We start from the raw sequence: 14220 nt of genomic DNA on the forward strand, positions 1-14220 counted from the left end.
AGTGTGTACCACTTTCTGAATTATGAGTGGAGTTCTTAGGGTAGTGAGAGCTTTTCGCTCACCATCTGTCCTCACCAGAATTTTGCTCCTTACTGCCACTTTTGGAAACAGTCTTGTAAATCATTTCATCCATGAGTGTGTTTTTTTAGTGTTTGGTAAACACAGCATTTTGCTGGGTGCATAGTTGTGCATAATGGGTCCAGGGCCGGACTGGCCTTAGCGGACATCGGGCATTTCCTCAGGGGGGCTGGAAGGGTGGGGGCTGGTTTGGTAGCAGTGGGGGGCTGGATTTTTTTCTCGGAGACAGTTTTGCAGCGGTGCTGCAATATCGGCCACCAGTAACAAAAGCAGCAGTGCTTCACACTTACTGGTCTGACAAAATTGCCAGGGCTGCTTTGGGTTCCCGCTCTGGCCCTGGGTGGGTCCTTGAATATAATGCCAGTCAGTGTCATTTGCACTGTGAAAGCCATACTTTGGTATTACTGAATGGATCAATATACCGCTTTTGTAGAACGAAGTTGTGGTGTACTTTTGAAGCACCGTTGCATTATTAACCCCTTGAGCGCTGATGACAGAACCGCTCCGTCATCAGCGGCGGTGGCGCTGTGCTGATGACGGAGCGGTTCCGTCATGGCCCGCCCACCGCTCATGCGCGGCGCAAATTCGGCACCTGCGCTGAGCGTTCTATTGAGCCGGCGGGGCCATGACGGAACCGACGCTGGTGACGGAGCGGTTCCGTCACCAGCATGCGCCCGCCGCTCTTCCGCCCGCCCCCTTAGCACTGCGGCGGAATAGCCGCCGCAGTGAAGGGGTTAAAGGCGCAGTCTATAATTTTCATGTGGGCAGAACCAGAGTAATGAGTAAATCCCCAAGCACCTTTGCATGCTCCCCCTGCAGAAGAATGAGGAATGGTGATCAGACGTCTGAAAATGTGTGACACACATTTCGAAACATCTCCCCTCCTTAGAGTTTGGGGATTGGTCAGTAGGTGTCACAGAAATACCTGCTCCCTTACTCTAGTCCCTGAGGCCCTTATTTACACATTTTTGGTATAGGGCAGCGCCGCAAGTCTTCCTGCTGTGCTGCCCGTCAAACGAAAAAGGGCAGGAATGCGCTCTATCAATGAGATGCGGTGCATTTCTGTCCTCTTCTACTGGGCTAGCGCACAAATGACTGCCTAGTGCCAATGCAGGCATTTTTGCACCATAGTGCAAGGGTGCTGCATTGAAATCAGGTTTTATTGAGGAGGGTGGTACACCTTCCTTCACAAAAACAACTCTTACGCCACCCTTGGGGAGGCATAGGCTTTTGACATATGTGAGGCAACGCTGCGACTTGCGCTGCGTTGCCTCACACCATAGCGAGGCCATGAAAAGCCAGGGAAGGTGGCTTTATGTGTCCTCATAGATATGGCTCTGTATTGTGCGCCACTGGAAGGTCAATAAAAGTGACGTTCCATTGGCACACAGGGCTCGTAAAATGAGCCCCTGAGGCCCATATTGACAAATTTTCAAGGATTGCGCCGCATGCCTTCCTGCTGCGCTGCCCTACGTCAACTAAAAGAATCAGTATTGTACCATATCTAAGAGATACAGCTCATTACTGTCGTCTTCTAATGCGCTGGCGCACAGATGGCCACCTAGCGCCAACGCAGGCACCCTTGCATCATGGTGCAGGAGTGTCTGCATTAAAATTGGGTTGTTTTTGTTGGTAAGGGTCAACTTCCTTCACAAACACAACCCTTACACCACCCCTGGGGAGTCACAGGCTTTTGACGCATTCCCCGTTTTACAACATGCTGTAAATCTGGGACTGTGCCAAAAGCCATGGGTGTTACGTGGGAACACCCACCGTAACACCCATGGCACGCCTTCCCATCACAGTATGAGGCAACGAAGCAACGTATGCTGCGTTGACTCACGCATATGTATGAGGTCATGAAAAACCACACAGGGTAGCTTTACGAGGCCTCATTGATATGGCTCTGCATTGTGCGCCGCCGGAGCATCATTAAAAGTGACGTTTCTGCAGCACATGGGGCTTGTAAATGAGCCCATAACTGCTTAAACTTTGAATCCTTATTCACCTACAAAGTCATAGCACTGTATGTACATACATGCAGTGCTTAATTTGAAAAAGAATAAGTGCCAGGGCCCAAAGCTTTGGTCAGAAGCCTGCGGCCGGTGTCATTAAATGTCACTGCACCAAATGCCAAGGCTGCTTGCTAGTCTTGAATCCACATCAAGCACTTTAAACCACTACTGGACACTCCTTGCCCCTTTATCCCATTCTAGCAGGTTCCTGCTTTCTCCACTTGTGATGGTATTTCTGTCTTTATTCTTCTTTCGCGTTTGTGTGTTTTTTCTTCTCTTGCTTTCTGTAAATGTCCAGTGAGGGAAAATAAGGGTCCAACCTTACAAATGAGTGCCAGTACCCCCACCAGCAACCACAGGCTCAAGTTAAGCACTACATATATGGAAACCATTTTGGTGTGATCAGGTTCTGAAGAGATGTCGAGTTGAGTAAACACCCACCACATTTGACCTAGGAGCCTCCAAATAAATAGGTGCAGTCTTGAACTGCTTCCTCCCTATTGATCCCTGTTAGCTCTTTGAAGTGCACAGAGACTTGCAGGCTACTGTAACGAAGCATGTGACAAACTAATTGGTCTGGGCCAGTGTGTTTTGGACTGTCCTGCGTACTGTTCCAGTGACTGTGTGTGATTGATTTTTTGTTGTTGTAATCTGCCACGCCAGCCGCAATTTTGTTCATCATGTCCATCTTGTTCAATCCGGTCAGTTTATGGTTTGAATTTAAATTAAAATGCTTAAAAGTTACAATTACAATTTAGGGTGCCTATTTAAATCGCTTGAGAACAAATGATTTCTACAACAGGAATTACTTTCTATTGCACACAACAAGGGTACCACCAAACTTCAAGTCTGTCATGAGACAAACACTTGTTTTTTTATCCTATCGCTTGTGGATAAAAGGTTCCAATTTTAAACTAATAACATCAAGTGGTTATTCTGCCAGCTATTTATACAGGCAGGTGGGCGCCATAGTTGTGCACTGCATGCATGTTTTATTTTTAAAATTCAATAAATGAACTTTTTTTTCTTTTCTGATTGCTACTTCACCTCTTTAAATGAATGCATTCTATTAGAATGTGCAACAAATGACCCCTTTGTGTTTGCATTAATGCCAAACACGTTTAACACAGTTTTTACAAGGAAGTCAGGAACATTGGCAAAATGCCAAACTCCTAGATGGACACTGGAGGAACGCCATAAATGTAAACAAGAATTTACCTTTTCACTTCATTCATGCTAGTGTCATATGCGGCTTAGGCATCTCAGTGCAATTTAGTGTTTTGGTATTATTATCTTCAGTGATGAGACCTGTTTTCTTTGAAGTTATCTTTTTTGTCCCGTCAGTGATGAGACCTGTTCTCTTTGAAGTTATCTTTTTTGTCCCGTCTTAAGACTGATATAAAACGTTTTTAATTCGGAAAACATGGACCTAATTTGTAACTGGTGTGGGACAGTGTTCAATGTCTGAGGTCACACTTATTACCCTCTATACGAAGGAAAGAAAGTCCTGATTTCAAAAAGCGTTTCACAGTCTCAAGGACATTTTAAAACTGCCTCCTTTAAAACAGTCTTAAGAAGTTTTGTTCTAGCTTATCACTGTTTTAGGTCAAGGGAACCTTTATTAAATCAGACCCATCATGTTTTCAAAACTTTAATAGTCCCTAGAGAAAAATGTATGTATTCATTCTTTGAGAATATTATGTATCTCTATGGGGCTGATTCTTAAAACATTTTGCATTTATAAGAGAAACTTATTTGGACAAAAGTTACCTCTCCCCACAAAAAGCAGATCCTGTTTAACAGAATCCGAATATGTGTATTTTCTACAGACAGATGTCATTTACTGCTAGAGAATATACACTGATCAGCTGGATTTGCTGAAGCTGTAATGGCCGTATTGATTTGGAAAAATGGCTGTCCGCTATGGGAGTTCCAAAGGAGATGGTATTACCAAAGTTGTAACTAAAGTCGTAACTGAATGAATGTGTGCAAACATTGCTAGCTCTCTTTTCCTCACTTACTGTGCTTCAAAGATGGCTCCTACTTCAAGGTGGCCTAAGGGTTGCAGAGAGTGTGAAAAAGTGCAATTCATATTTTTTTTTCAGTGGGTGCATTGGAAAGCATTATAAGACTGACTGGCAGCATTCATGTAGCGGTTGGATTTCGTTGCATTGTTCTTGTAAATGACAAGCCAGACATATTTGCCTTCAGCATTTTCCTCAGTGAGGTCAGTGAGACGGCGAGTCTAATTTCCAGGAAGAGAGTTATCCATTTAATGTAAATAGAACTGCAACATGGTAGGCACCGTTTGTGAGGTTGTAATTATTAGTCTGCCCATGATACAAATGGTGTAAGTAAGTTAGAAAAAAGCAAAACAAATAATAATAAATTGTGGTTAAACATTTAAGATGTTTCATCTCTGAATTGCTACTGCACAGGCATTCTGGAGTATTTAAGATAATGCAGCCACTTATGAAGATTCCAAAAACGAGTAAAGCCCTCATTTACAGGGTGGTAGATGGTTTGCCATCCCCTCACGGTCAGAAGAGACATCGACCTCTGCTCCTCTGGTGAAATCCGTGCCAGACGGCCAGGGCCGGACTGGGGACAGCAACCAGCCCTTGCAGATTGCTGCTCGATCGGCCCTGAGAGCAGGACGAGGAGTGGGGGGGACAAAACCACCACCACCCCGGCCCACTGGGGAAATGCCCAGTGCCTGCTATGGCCAGTCCGGCCTTGCAGATGGCTAAGAATCTCTAAGCTTTCAGAGAAACCACCATTGCTGCAATTGCTTTCAAAGCTGTAGATTTGTCTGACTGGGTGCCTTGTTTTTTTGTTCCCACTCAGAAAACTTATTTATTTTTCTTTTACACAATGTTTGCTCCTGAAATACAAAAAATGAATGGCAGAGGCGTAACACGGGTGTAACTCGGGCAACTGCAGTCACTGTGGCTCTAGGGGGGCCGCCAATCTCTTCAGAGGGGGCCCATGCCACCAAAAGCCAATAAATATGTGTGAGCTACGGGAGATTCAGGTGTCCCTTTTCACATTTTGCAGTGGAGCCCCATCATTCTACGTTACACCATTGATTAATGACTGTGGTGCACAGGAGGCTTTCTCCCTTCGTGTTGGAGAGATAGACCACATTAAATGCCCAGGACCATCTTCGCTCTTGTGGTGGTCATCGACACTGCAAGGCAATAAATGTCCCTCTGCCCTAAATAAGACGTGATGAACATCTCCATGAAAACAAGTGGGGGTAACCACAAGTTTAGCAATGTGGGTGAACTTTATGGCCAGAATTAGCATGCACAAGAGGAACTCGAGTAGCAGTGGAGGCGGCATGCAGATTGCGTATTTATCATATACATTGAGAAAAAACATATTTCAGTAAGACTTCCTAGCACATTGTGGGGTTCCTGTGAAAGAGCTGCATTTCTCTGGCTTTGACTACGCTGTTGATGAAAGAGAAATAAACAATCTACGATTGTTATTGGTTTACAATGCACAGTTACTAGAAATATACATTATCTATTGGCTCTGGTGGAATATGTGGCTTCCCAGTGTTGTATTCTTCTACCCTCTTCTGGGCTGTAACCCCGAAGAACTCTCTTGTTGCACAATTTTAAAAGCACTTAGAGGCATGATGCTGAAAACAATATAGAAATAATACAATATGCTGAGAAATAAGACACATTAATTCATGTATGATATTCAAATATTTAAATTGAAAAGAGAAAGATACAACCAAGATCCTTAATTCTAGTGTGAATCAAGGAGTAGTTTCCGCCCTTTATCACTTCTCTCCTACACACTGTGCACTGCATTGCCCTGCACCTCATGCTATCTACTCTCTCATTCACTTTCTTCTTTTAATCCAAGATACTGAAATCTTGGCTTAGATCAAGAAGGTCTTTACCCACAGCCTTCACTCTCCCAGATACAATACTTTGGACTGCACTACACTTCACCCACTCAGTCACTCACTCAATCAGCCAGTCTTCCTTAGCAGTCCTAGATCCTGAAATCCCATAGCAGAAAGGGCAGTGTCTGCACTATGTAGTGTGGCTCACTGGTTAGAGGCGGCAGACCCGAGAGCAGAGGACGGCCCGGGACCAGGGTTCGATTCCCGACGCGGCAGGTTTCTGGACCAGGGTCAGCGGACTCGATAATTCTCTCGCCTCGGTGCCCACTTTGATCAGCGATCACACTCGGCAACTCTGGGCATTAGCTTGCCTCATCTTCACTAACGGCCCCACCAGACCGCTGGGGATGCCTGGTCTCACCCTGGAGATACCCACTAAGGGACCATCTCTCAGGGAAGCCAGGAAGGGTTTCGCAGCGGTCGAAGCGCGGAGATACTCCTCCGGAAGTCGATCCTAGCGCTATATAAACCTGCAATTAATTAATTAATTAATTAATTAAAGTTCCTTCCTCTCACATAAACACATTACACTGCATTGCACCACACCACATTGCACCAATTCTGTCACTTACACAGTCACTTGTTCAGTCATGCGCCTCTTGTAGTCTGAGATCTTAAAATCCTAGACAAAAACTGTCAGGTGGAGTGTGAACATAATCATTCGTCTCCCAAATGCACCACACTGCCTTTAAGTGAACTGCACTCTCTCTCACTCAGTTGCCTTCACACCAGTCGAAAATCCTGAATTCCTGGAGCAAAGCAAGTAGTAATCAGCACTCTGTTTCCTTCCTCCACCTAGCACACGCCTACAAACAAAACTGCAACCACTCCCTTGTTGACTCATTCTATCAATCACTCTCATTAAAAGCAAAAGGTCTTAAATGCCTAGTGATAAATTGGTAGGGGTAATCACTTGGCCATGTTTTCCAGCCATCCAATGTGCCGAAATCCTAAAGCTTAACAGGTAGGGTTCTGCACCCTCTAGTCTTCCTTCACAATGATTGATGACAATGTGCTGAAGCACACTACATTGTACCATCTATTTCCCTAACTCACTCTCATATAGACGTCCAAAGTTCTAAAATCCTGAAGTAAAATGTGTAGGAGAGTGTTGTGCATTTTTCCACACATCCTAGACATTCTCAAACAAGACTGTGTCTTTTTTCAAGTTTAAAAAAACCTTTTCACAATGAGGCAGACTATATTTTAATATTATATACTTGTAAACAATAACTATTAAAATTAAAGAATTCACTCATGGGCACCAAATCAAGACATAATGAAATAAACTAATCATCTTAAAAGCAACTTATTTTCTTACAAGTGTAAAACAAAAACTTTTCACAATGAGGCAGAGTAGGTTTTAATGATATTTTCTTGTACACATTGACCATTTAAATGAACGAATTCACTCATGGGTACCAAAACAAGACATAAAGAAATCTAGTAATAATCTTTAAAACAAACAAAAATACAATTTGTTTTATTTAAGCAAGACAATTGACTTTGAACGTCTTGTACTGTAACATCTGAATATCTCCATTTGGATCACAGATAAGAGCAAAGATCAAATGACGATGTATCAATACATAGATGTAGCCAGTCGTTTATTGCCCTATAATTGTATTTTGTTTTTACTTCCATTTTCTTAAAATGATAGTAAAATGATGTGATATGTAGTACATACTTATAGAATACCTGTTTTGTTTCTTTGAATACCATTTGTCAAAGAATATTGTTCAAAGCATGTTATGAAAATGGAGCAGAAATATTAGTAGTACTTTGATCTTTTTCTTCATTTTATTACAAACTATTTTCTTTGAATAGCATTAACTGTCCCAGTTCATACTGATATACACTGCTTCTTCTATAACTATATTGCACTATGAAGAAGCACACTTTCTAATAGTATGACAACATGACTACAACAACCATACAGAAGATGAGCCCCTGTTTAGCTGTTTAGAATATATAAATAGTGGGATGAAAGGGAAAAGAGTCATGCCGTTATGTCTTAAGTGCATTCATTCATATAGTGCAATCAGAAATTAAGGATGCATACAAGTTAAAATGGATGCCATTATACAATGAATTGATGCTGTGGTTGTGTTTACCCACCTTCAGTGCAAAATCATTTAATTTTGGTCCATTATGTTCCAGGTGAGACATTAATTTTCCAACAATAGCCTTGCATTCATAAATGCATGTGAAGTGGTTCTGTGCATCACAAATTACCTAAAATACTAAAAAGGAAGGTGTATACTATAGTAGGTGCTATTCTTTATTATGTACATGTCTGCTTGAACAGCAGCATCACTATTATCTGGATACTTAATTTATATCTACTGGATTTTTAAATGTATAACATATCTATGATTTTCACCATTTTCATTATTAATATTCAAAATGATGCAAGGAATGTATCAAAAGTTTTCCTATGTGCATTTACTGTAGGAGAAATAGCAACGGCCATAAAAAGGTTGTGTTGATTCCATTCTTATACATTTTTTAAATGACTGTATATTTCATAGATTGTGGCTAGCGTGTTTAAAAATAAATGACATCATAGGCTAATTTCTGATTGGTCTGTTGTATTATTACAGATATCTAAGAAGCTCAAGAACAGAAGGAAACACTGCTGGGCACCGAGAATATTCACATGATCTATTCAAACAGATCCTTGAAACAATGGATGCGTTCTCACTCGAAGGAATGGATTTTCAGTCAAACTGGTGTACTCTCCATCGTTTGTTTTTAGTTTAGTGTTGCTTCACATGATTTCATAGTTTAAAATATAGGTGACTAGCAAAATTTGTAAGGACAGCATGTCCATGTTTAAGAAGTTTTTTGTTCAGTAGTGATTTGTAATCTTCAGATCTGAGACTTTTAAAGTAAATATGTTCTAGACACTCATCTTAAAATTATTTTTTAAATAGTTTTGATATGTTTATATTCAGTTTGGTATTTTCTATGATTTCCCTTTTGTTTAGGTCAATAATGCCTCAAGAAATGATGTGTATCAAAGTGTTTCACTTTTCACAATACATCATTAAACAATGTCACCAAAAAAATATAGTTAAATGTACTAGAAGTAATCCTTTCCTTAATTCATGTGTTGACTGCAGAGTGAGAATGATAACAAAAGGCCCTCTTTCCACTTCTCACATACTATTTAGATATATGATATTATAGGCAGCTCTGGGCCCGGTTGGAAATGAGATCAATTTTTGATACTAAAAATGTTGGTAATAAAAACATGTTATGTGTCTCTATCAATGCCAGTATCATCTCCTTTTAATTAAGTTATATACATTTGCATACACTTCGATATATGATAAACATGTACCCAAATACACACACAGTCAAACAGTGTACACACATCTTCAGTAGATAACATTAACATTTTCCTCAATAATTATGCAGGTATTTTTGATAAACTTGGACTTAAAACATTCAAATAGTAACACCTGTAACCACTGCACCCACAGATATAATATGAAGTACATAATTGATAGAATACGATGCCTCCAATAAGCAGGACATAATCCAATGTAGATAACAACAGTGAGCTTTAAATGTGTTGACAATACATGTCACCTTGTATAAGAGGGCTGAAACAATGTACAATTTGTATATTAAATATAGATGGTAGATAAAATGCAAATTCTTGAACAAATGCCTTTTTGAAGCACATGCCAAGAGAAAATATAAATGTAAATCCATTGCATATAAATAACTTAGTCTAAAATTAAAGTTTATATCATTTGCACCTGGAATGGATCTTACAAGCTATCTATTCAATCTGGCAAACGTGCACATGTGTTATTGTTTGATTGATGCATCTTTCCTGTTGATGGAAGAAGCAGTTTTAATTGAATGTGAGAGAAAGTTCAAAATCTAAATTTTGTAAAACAAAATAATTCAAGCATGGGATGCCTTAATAGTCTGGTTACATTTTTGTGATGTGAAATTATGGGTATTGAAATCGATATCCCTAACCTTTGCACTGAACTGAGAAAAATAGGTGTGATTGTTGCTGTGCTTATATTGCAAGCTAAACGAGCAAAGGGAACAGCATAGACATGACGAACTGCAGATAAATTCAGATAATTTAGCTGCACCATTCCATATTTAGTGAAGATTAGCTACAATTAGGATATAATCTAGTTTAGAACAATTTGTAGGATATACGAGAACATGTAATTCAAATAAAATTCATTTTTAGATATCTTATTAAATTTGCCAATACATCATATGACTTTGTTTTGTAATACAGAAGCATAGTTGGGGTATATTTAGCATATATGACAAAGGTTGCACTTTAAATTAGACAATAAATGCTTTCTCCAAACAGTGTTGTTATCGCTATGTAATTAATATTCTACTCCGTTATATTCAGGTTGTTGTCTTCAGATCTGCAGCTGGACCCCTGTAGTAGAAAACAAATTATGAAACATTAGTCGTAGAAAAAACTGTATAGTTCTAAATAATATGTTATGTGCCAATTTTGCCACCAATATTATTTAGGGCATTTTGCCCTCATACTCTATATTAATTACATTATTTTTTGTGTATATTTTAATTTTATCTGGGGAAATATGAGTACTCAAAAAGATATTTTCACACTAGGATATTTTAGTTCATGTTAGTCTCTTTAAAGAGTAATGAGGGTCCTTTGATATGCTATAAGAAAATCTCGGGGTTTTCAATAAACACTGTGATGTTCAAACACTATTTATTTCAGGAAAGTCTGGTAATTGTTGGCTTTTTATTTGTAAAAGGCAAACATTTGGGAGCCATAAGTGTTATTTACCCTGAAACCTAGCCTGAAGTGTACAATCTTTCTTTTATCTGAATGTAAAGTTACAATTTTGTATTCAGTGAATTTTGTGTATCATGTATGCACGAACTGCACATTGACTTTCATTTGAAAGTGGGATTCATTTTACTTTTGTAAATGACGTTTATGAAACAAATTTAATATATGATAATGCTAAGAATATCTGCAATGTTTTTTGTGGAGAGTGTTCTTGAATGTGATGTTCTGCTACTGTAAGTTGGGTCAGCATTCTTCAAAAGTTTGGACCTTGATTTGACAGTGCTTTGTGTATTTTTTATGTCAGTGGCATGTTCTGGGTTGTGGTATGTGGTTAAGGACATTGATATAATATTATGGAATTGTCTGAAATTAGCAGTGGGCATGTATTAGGCAATTAATGTAATTTAATGTCTAGTAGGGTATAAAGTGAAAGGAATAAAGTTATGATTTTGTTTTCATGTATGTTTGGAAACTGTGATATTGATCAGCTTGTTTATTTACTATTATTCAATAAATGTTGTTTCTACATGACATTGTGTTGGTGGTGTTGATATGTATATATATTACAGTTAATTGAACATGCCTCAGATAAACAAAGCTCATGTTTTTACATTCTGGATTTTAAAAACTTTGTAAAATATCAACGTTTTTTGATTAAAAAAACTACTCTGGAAATTGCATTAAATCAACCAATAAAAAAAGAAACAGTGTTTTAAAATTCTTTTAACAATCCCATACATCCATGGATTGCAAACGTACTACCTGATTAACATCAGGAAGTGCTGAATACAGTGAAATGAGAACAAGAATTAGGAAAGCCAAAAGATCTGGCATTGGCTGTCTGCCATTGCCTTTGTCAATGCTTGTTTTGTTTTGTTGTAGTTTTTGTAAACATTATTGTTGTAGGTTTGTGGGCCCTTGCCAATATAGAAGGAATGTTTTAGCTAAAAGCAAACTTTTTCTGGTCTAAAAAACACACACATTGCCATAGTATGCCTAAGTGCAGAAGGAACTTACTTTGTGTGCGGATACGTTCTTTGTGAAAGAGAAACATTTTGTCACACTCAGTGAAGTTAGCAAATCGCTCATGCAATATGCTGTAGTGAGTGGAATGCAAATGAATGACACAACAGACCAGCAGGTGTAGAAGGCTGGCCGAAAGACCCCACAAGTAGGTTAGGTAAGACATTGGGTTATTGGTTGCGAGGGTGTGGCAACCATTCTCAGGCAACAGCCACAATCCTTGCCAGGGTCAATCACAAAAGTAACTAAATCCACCAGTGCTTAACCCTCTGGTAGCCTGGCACAAAAGCAGTCAGGAATAACTTCCAGGCAATGTGTAAAGGGTTTATGCAACACACAAAGCACAGTCCTCTGGCAGCAGGATAATCTTTCTTCTGAATCTTCCACAGGTCTTGGAGTGTTCTTATGAGCGGTTCTGAAGGTCCTCTTTTTATACCTGGTGCCATCCATTATGTGGAGAAATCCCTGGCCCACCCATAAAACCGGTTCTGGTCCATTCTTCCCCTTCTCCATGTCCAGGCTTCAAACTGTGACTAAAGGGCAGGGCAGGTCTGGTGTCAGGGTCCTTTGTGGGTACTGTGGGCAAGATCCTTTGAAATGTGAACAGGGCAGGGTACAGGTCCTCCACAGCCATCCTGCCAGGAAGATCCCCTCACAGCTAAATACAATGCACCCTGCTCTATGAGCGTTTCAGGGCCTACCTTAGGGATGACTTATATGTATTAAAAATAAAGGTTTAGGCCTGGCAAAAGGTTTATTTTTCCAAGTCAAAATGGCAGTTTAAAACTACTCTACAGGCTACAGTGCAATGCCAGGGACATGTTTTACAGACCCTACTTTATTGGGTGGCACAATGAGTGCTACTAATCACTAGTAGCATTTAACATACTGGCCCTGGGTACATGCTGTACAATTTACTACGGCCTAATAGGTAAACTAAGGGTACCAATCATTGTTTGGTCAATTTTTCCATTTTTTAAGGAGATAGCACAAGCACTGTATCAATTCAATGGTCAGCTAGATGAATCTGCCCTGAGTCCAAAAAGGCAACTTCGGCATGAAAAACAGGAGCAGATCAGCCCAAAAATTAACAATGAGACAAAGTGCCAAAGCTAAGTTTCTGAAACCACCAACCGTTTATTCCACGGTATAACTGGCAGCATGCTCTCAATCTTTTCCTTATGCATTTTGGCTCTGCAATGATCTTTGATCACAGGTGAATAGGTTTGCTTGTAAAATGACTCTGCTTTTTAAAATCAGGCTGCCACGTTTTAAAGTCATACTGTTACCAAAATGAGCCAGTAGTGTTATCAAACATTCTTAAGACTGCAGTGCATTATCCAAAATAAAGGAACATTGTGTCAAAAACCCTGCAGTCATATTTCCAATTGTTCGCTATGTAGTGCACTTGTAGAAAGTATCTTCAAATTAGAATGGCCACGTGCAGTTTGAGAATAGCCTGCAACAATACTCTGTAGTCTATCAAAACCACCGTAAGCACATTCAAAGTGAATTTGTAGTGATTCAAGACTACCATCTACCATGTACTTCATCATCCGATAAAAACAAAAACATTGCAGTTCAAATTTCACTTGTACTAACTGCTTCACCTGTGATCACAGCTCAGGAAAAGAAAGAGAGCGTGCAGCCATTTATACTGTGGAGTAAACGCTTGGTGGCTCCGGAATCTGGGCTTTGGCAATTTCTTGTCTCATGCTATGCTAAGGAAGATTCTCCCGCTACTTCCAAATGATAGTTGCTCCTTGGTAGTTAGGAGTATAATCCTAAACAGACTGGACCATTGTAACTTTCTATATCTAGGTGCACAGCAATATATTATGCAGGGGCTGCAAAGAGTCCAGTCTATGTCAGCAAAGTTGGTGCTTAACCCCTTCGGTGCTCATGACGGAACGGTTCCGTCATGAGCGTCGGTTGGCCTATGCTCATGACGGAACCGTTCCGTCATGAGTCCATAGGTTCTTTAGAACCTTCAGCACTGCGTAGGAATTCGCGCAGCACTGAAGGGGTTAATAGACAGCGCAGGTCCTCCACAGCCATGGCTGTGAGCGAGCTTCATTGGCTGCCCGTTAAGGAGAGAATTTGTTTTAAATCTCTCTGTATTGTTTACAAAGCGGTTCACTGTCTGGGACCCGCCCCTTTACAAGAGAGGTTCACCTGGTACAACCCCAGGAGGAAACTCTGATCCTCTAGTGCTAACTTGATAACGGCTACTAGATTTAAGAAATCCAGGTTGGGGGGCAGAGCCTTTAGTGTGGTGGCTGCACGCTTATGGAATGAGCTGCCGCAGAACCTCAGACAAAGTGACTCTCTGACCTGCTTTAGGAAGAATCTGAAATCTT

General features: G+C 40.2%; 1 protein-coding gene across 4 annotated transcripts in view; it reads left to right on the forward strand.

Moving 5' to 3' along the window:
• ERC2 (ELKS/RAB6-interacting/CAST family member 2) overlaps positions 1-11419 on the forward strand; it is a 2191867-nt gene extending 2180448 nt beyond the window's left edge. For all 4 annotated transcript variants that reach the window (XM_086939131.1, XM_086939132.1, XM_086939133.1 and 1 more), the window contains one exon: positions 8622-11419. The gene's annotated coding sequence lies outside the window, so the exon portion shown is untranslated. The remainder of the gene's footprint in view (positions 1-8621) is intronic.
• The last annotated feature ends 2801 nt before the right edge of the window (positions 11420-14220 follow it).

Source organism: Lissotriton vulgaris, chromosome 9 (genome assembly GCF_964263255.1).
Source record: "Lissotriton vulgaris chromosome 9, aLisVul1.2, whole genome shotgun sequence".
NCBI lineage: Eukaryota > Metazoa > Chordata > Amphibia > Caudata > Salamandridae > Lissotriton > Lissotriton vulgaris.